The sequence below is a fragment of the Berghia stephanieae genome, chromosome 5 (genome assembly GCF_034508935.2).
Source record: "Berghia stephanieae isolate SIO BIC M18660-M18661 chromosome 5, UCSD_Bste_1.3, whole genome shotgun sequence".
NCBI lineage: Eukaryota > Metazoa > Mollusca > Gastropoda > Nudibranchia > Aeolidiidae > Berghia > Berghia stephanieae.
This window is the reverse complement of record NC_088364.1, coordinates 57,364,204-57,371,162: the sequence shown is the minus strand read 5'-3', so window position 1 is coordinate 57,371,162 and position 6,959 is coordinate 57,364,204. Positions and strand designations below refer to the sequence as shown.

General features: G+C 35.5%; 1 protein-coding gene across 1 annotated transcript in view; it reads right to left on the bottom strand.

Annotated features, from left to right (window-relative positions):
- The window catches only part of LOC144973291 (uncharacterized), a 128,864-nt gene that overhangs the window by 61,839 nt on the left and 60,066 nt on the right, over positions 1–6,959 (bottom strand). The window lies entirely within an intron of this gene.

Genomic DNA, 6,959 nt, shown 5'->3' with positions numbered 1-6,959 from the left:
CCACCCACACATCATCATCACTATCATTACTACTACAACAACAAAATCACATCATCACTACCACTACTACTACTACAACCAACACCACCACATCATCACTACCCACAACAACAACAGCCACCACATTATCATTACCACTATTGCTACAACCACCACCATATCATCATCACTACCACTACTATTACGATAACCACCACCACATCATCATCTTTACCACTACTACTACAACCACCACCACATCATCATCACTACCACGACTACTACAACCACCACAACCACATCATCATTGCTACCACTACTACTGCAACCATCAATACCGCATCATCATCACTACCGCACGACTACTACAACCACCACCACCCCCACATCATCACCACCCATTACAACAGCAACCACCACATCATCTCACCACTACAACTACTACTACAACCACCACCACCACATCATCTCGTCACTACCATTACTACTGCAACAACCACTATATATATATATATATATATATATATATATATATATATATATATATATATATATTGCGAAGTCCCAGGTTTGATAAAATTTTTTTTGCCAAGATGAGGTTCATTTAAATAGATCGATATTTGAAGGACGAGTTTTCTGGCAAAATATTAAAATATGGGTTTTTCTAGAGTTCGACAGAATGTTAGATCAAACGAATGATTGATTTCGGTTTTCAGACCTGCTAATATTATATACCTGCCGAATCTGACAAATTTTTCGTAATTTTACGAATTTTAGACAAATTTCATTGCCAATTACTAAATTTTATAGAAATTTACGAATTTTTAATTCTCAGTATTACTTAAATAATGATGATTATAATAACTACTACTACAACTACTACTACTACTACTACTACTACTACTACTACTACTACTACTACTACTACTACTACTACTACTGCTGCTGCTGCTGCTACTACTGCTAATATTAATTTCCTTGTCATATTACTAAAAAATTGACATAAAAATTACTAAATTTGAAGTTTTCAATTTGGCAGGTCTGATATAATATACATCTGGATAGGAATGAATACTAAAAGAAATGTATCGGGCTCAGTCAGATACTTTTCTTCTTAAACGCAGCAGCATGTAGAGTTTTCAAAATTTTGACCGAAAACTGTAATATCTGTTTAATAATCTAAAAAGGTCAAGTCGTAGGTCTGAGAAAAAAAAAATCCCCAAAAAACCCCAAAACATAACGAGTTCAGTTCGAAGAGCGCAAAATTTTATTGGTCATTAAAACAATTTTTAAACATGCTCATAATTGCATTCTGCTAGTAGACTTACACATGTGCATATATTATGAAAATTATCCTGCAAAAGACCAATTTGGGATAGTACACAGCCGTTTAAATAGGGCCCAAACTTTCAGTTTAGTTACTTCTTCCCTCACTGGCTACCGTCAAATAATGTAAACAATCCACCGTCAACCACAGTGATAACACCTGTCAAGACGGGGTGCACTGGCAATAAATTATGTCTGCAGGTAAATCTCATCGCTTTGAATTTCTCTCAGGCAGAGAGTAGTAGAAATTTCATCATAATACTCAATTTTCTCAGCCTATTGTGGACGCAGTATCTTTTTCATAATTTTCAAACATATATGGATACAAAGACCAGCTTTTCCTCTACAAGACGCAATTATTTTTGTTTACATCATTAAATGATAAGTTTGTGTTTTGCTCTTTTGAATAATCAGAGTTTTTTATGAAATAAATATTAAAATTATAAGTTTAAGAAATATTTAAAAATTCATAATATCAAACCAACACTTTTTACCATTAAGGGTGAGGGATCAGAGAAAAGTAGATAAAATTATCTTTCATATGATATATACTTTATTGTGTAGATTCAGGGATTTAAGAATAGAGGGGGTGGAAAGGAATCTCAATAATTGTTTTTGTTACCAACTGTCATGGTCTCAAGTGAGTAAAGAGCTACTCGACTATGCATAAAATATATGTAGAATGAGGCCCCAGAATTTACTAGTTACTATAAATGAAAAACAATTAACGATTTGTTTACAATGAAATAAAAATGATGATGAAATTTAATTAAAAGAGATAAACAGTGATCGTGGCAGTTACAAATAGAGATATGAATATTTTACGTAACTTATAATAATATGTCAGGTTCATAAGTTTACGTTTCCAGGCAGTTGATGGGCTTGGATGATCTATTCCTCTGATAACAGGATTGGACTCGTAAAATTCCACTTCCAGGCAACTGGTAAGGAGTTATAATGTAGTACAGCGGGCTTGGGTTTGATCCTTGAAGATTATACAATCAAAGTTAAAAGCTCCGGCGTCTTAATGGTGTAGATATAATATCTACAAAGTCCCAAAAGATAAAAATCTTACAATATATATATAGGAATAGAGTGACTGGCCGTCCGGCATAGATTGTGGAGAGAAAGTGAGTGTCGAATGTTAGACCTATCAGCTTTTATAATAAGTGGCTACGTGACAGAATGTAGAACGAAAAGTATTCACTAATTAGAAATTAATTCGAGGGAAGGCTATAAAAGGAAAGACGATCTAATATTAGAAGGTAAAGTTTATCTAGGCCTACCGAAATATAACTGGAGTGAGATGAATTCAGTTCTTAATAAAATAAAATTTAATAAGATAATTGTGAACAATCTTTACTGTGACACCCCCCACCCACGTTTAAAATATACTCTTTAACCATTATGGGAAAGATAGATTTTACAAACGGAAGTAAATTTACTATCATGATAATCTAGCATTAATCCATTGTTATGATTTGTGCTACAATTAAATTATTTATTAACTAGACATGTAAATGTTTATATTAACGTAGGTATATGAATGGGTGACAATAACAATGAAAGATTGTGATTACAAATCATTATGATGAACAACATGATGGCAATGTGATTACAAATCATTGTGATAAACAATAGTGATGGCAATGAAGCATGATTTAAGTCGATGATATGAAGGTAATTTACTGAATGAAATGAATGAAAATGTAAATGGAATATTGACATTTCAATTATTAATCATAAATGAGTGAAAATTCATAACAATGATAGATAAAGAGAAGATTTCCCAAATCATGAATGGGTATGGTATATATATCCAAACAATACTCAATGTTACATTAAGTTGGGTCATCATGTTTACAAATAAAATTATCGAATTTGTGCGTTCTGATTTGGCATAATTTGCGAGGTAACTAACAGTATGCATGGGAGGTTAAGTTATACCCTTCTCACGTCATTACACTAATCGAGAAAGTAGGTCGGCGTGAATATTTTCACAGCCTGGTATGTGAGAGATACTGAAAGTGTAATTTTGCAAAAATAGACTCCACCTTAGTACTCTACTGTTATTCATTTTGTTATTTCTTATGTACGTGAGTGGTTTATGGTCCGTTTCGACCACAAACTCTTTTAGCAGTAGATATCTGCTGAATGTCTTTAAAGCAAAGACGATGGCCAGTCCTTCACGCTCTATTACAGAGTATCGTGATTCTCTGTCCAATAATTTTCTGCTTGCATATAAGCAAGGCATTAGAGTTCCCTCATGCTCCTGTAATAGTACACCTGCGATGCCCTTATCAGACGCGTCAGTTCTTACAACAAATTCTTTTGATATGTCGGGTAATTTAAGAATTGGTTCTGAACAGAGTAATGCCTTTAATTGGTTAAAGCTATTCTGACACACTTCTGTCCAAACAATTTTGTTCGGTGACCCATTCTTTGTCAGATTTGTTAGCGGTGTCGCGATGTGCGCGAAGTTGTAAATGTATTTCCTGTAAAAATTTAGGAGCCCAAGTACTTTGCGTACTTCTTTTTTTGTCTTAGGTGGTTGCAATTGTGCGATTTTTGTTTGTTTTTCTGTCTCGGGTGTCTGTGTCCCATGACCAACGGTATGATTAATCCTGCATTTGAAGCTTCGATATTAGTAAACATAGGTTGCGACACTGTGTCTCTATCAAAATACTTTTTTAGCATATTTGCATGGAATGTCTTTGTTGTGTTGTTAATTTTAATCTCGTAATTAACATTAGATTTTACTGCTGTTATTTTGAATGGTCCTTTCCATGTAGCTAAAAGTTTACTCGAGTCATCGGGTAAGAGTATTAGTACTTTGTCACCAATCTCAAATTTTCTTGACTTGCTTTTTCTATCGGAGTATTCCTTGTATTTCTCTGCTTTTTTAGTGACGGATTCCTGTGCTAGCTTACATGTATCCTCTATTCTGTCTTTCAGGTTTCTTACATATTCGTAAGCAAACATAATTTCGTTATTGTCCTCCTCATTCCCTTTACAAATGTCGGCTACTATATTGATCGGGCCGCGAGGTGATCGTCCATACATCAACTCAAATGGGGAGTAGCCTGTAGATTCTTGGGGTATTTCTCTATATGCAAATAGGATTGCTGGTAAGTATCTGTCCCAATCATCTGGTTTTTCTGCTGACACTTTTCTTAACATATTCTTTAGAGTGCCATTAAATCTTTCACAAAGACCATTTGCTTGGGGGTGGTAGGGAGTTGTGAATGAGTGTTGTATTCCCATGAGTTTCATGGTTTCATGCATCATATGTGATGTAAATTGGGGTCCATTGTCCGACAGTATCTCATTTGGTATGCCTATTCTAGTAAAAATTGTCATCAATGCTTCAGCTATGTGATCCGATGTAGTAGATTTCAATGCTATCGCTTCTGGCCACCTGGTTGCGTAATCGACTAGTGTTAGTATGTGTGTATGGTTTCTATCTGATTTTGTTAAAGGGCCTATAATGTCAATTGCAACTTTTTGAAAAACTTTTTCAATAACTGGGGTTGTCTCTAATGGCAATCTCGGTATTCTGCCTTTTGCGACTCTTCTTTGGCATGTGTCACAAGATTTCACATATTCTCGGACGTCTTTAGTAATTCCAGGCCATGTGAAATTCTCGGATATTCTCTTCAATGTGGAAGAGCTCCCAAGATGTCCAGAGGTTATTGAATCGTGCGCTATTCCAAGGATTTTGTTTCTGTAAATACTCGGTGTGACCAGTTGTTTAGCTATTTTGTTTCTTTTCCTATGTAACCTGAACAGAATATCTTTTTCAATGATGTATTCAACTTTTGATTTCGTCCCTTTGTTTGCGATATTGAAATATGAAGTTAAAGTCGGGTCCTTTTTCTGTTCTTCAATGAACGTGTTCCTGTCGAATTGTTGTGGTTCAAGAGAAATAGTCATTGGCTTCTCTGTTGTCTTAGTCATCTTTCTTGTTTCTGCTAGACAAGCTGTTTCTTGGGTCAATGACCATTCTTTTACATCTGTTGGGTTGTCTTTAAGACCTTTTATATTGCCAACAATAACATCAGCGACGGGGTTGGGAAGTATACAGCATTCCACTATTCCTGTATAGTATGGGGTTTCTATGTACACATTAGCTGTTTCAAAGGTTTCGACTGTGCCACTGAATGTGATGCATTGTACCGTTTTTCCAGTTTTGTCTTCGTCATTGATCAAAGATGCTTTTATTCCTACTGTACTGCATCCTGTGTCTCTCAATATTTTGCAATCGGTTCCATTAGCTTTGCCTTCACAAAAAAATAGCGATCCTGATTTGTGAGTTTGTGTTAAAAGTGACATACCTTTCACGCAATACACATTTATATTTTCTCCTGACATTACTCGTGTCTGATTGTTTACACCTGTTTGGAGTGATGCATTTGCAGTTTCTTTTGGATATCCACGATTTTGTAACATTTGTCTGCTGTGTGGCCTTTCATTCCACAATATTGACATTTAATTATAGGTTTGTTGGTTTTCTTATACTCAGTATTATTGTCAGTGCTATTTCTTGTTTTGTTTTGATAGGGTCGGCTATGGTCTCTATTGAACTGTTTGTTCCATGGTTTGTTACTATGGTCATCCTGTTTCACTTGCGTGTTCCGAGTGATTGATCGGCTCGTCCTATTTGAGTACTGAACTTTAGGTGTACCTGGACTCTGAGCAGCAGCAGCGTAGTATGGTTCCTTCAATGTTCTGCTAAGGGGTGTCAATGGATGTGCGCTGTTAAAGTTTTCTGCGTAGATTTTTAATTTGTCCAAGTTTTCTGGCTTTCTCTCTTTAAAGAATGCGACTAAATCTGGGTTGCAAGCTTGATAGATTCGATTCTTCAGCGTGAGATAGTAAAGGCCTGCAAAGTCGTCTTGTTTTACGTTTGCCAACTCAAGCCACCGATTTAGAAATTGAGTAATTCGGTTCACGAATGTATTAAAGTCTTCTCCACTTTCCGGTTTTGCAGTGTGAAACCTTTCCTGGTAACCATCTTCCGTTAATCTAAATCTTTTTAGTAGAGCGTCTTTAATTTTACCATAGTCATCTGCATCTTCAGTTGTTAAGGTATAGAAAACTTTTAGCGGTTCTCCAGATAAGCAGTTAATCAAGGCTGTGGCCCATTTGCTTTCTGGCCAACGATAACCTTTAGCCTGAACTTCGAATCGGTGTAAGAAGGATTCTAGACAGTCTGAGCGTTCATCGTATGTTGGCATGCGTGGAAGTTTCACGAAAAATTCATCACTATTATTATGTTTTCTTTCATGACCGGTTTTTGTTTTTTCAATTTCCAGCATCATTTGGGTCCTTTTGGTTTCTTCTTCTGCTAAAGCTATTTGTCTTTTTAGTTCCCTTTCTTGGGCTCTTTCTTCTCGTTCTTCTCTGCGTATTCTTTCTTCGTGCTCTTTTTCTTCTCTACGAATTCTTTCTTCGTTTTCTTCTCTACGAATTCTTTCTTCATTTTTCTTCTCTACGAATTCTTTCTTCATTTTCTTCTCTACGAATTCTTTCTTCATTTTCTTCTCTACGAATTCTTTCTTCGTTTTCTTCTCTACGAATTCTTTCTTCATTTTCTTCTCTACGAATTCTTTCTTCTTTTTCTTCTTTTATTTTCTCTTCGCACCATGAAAATA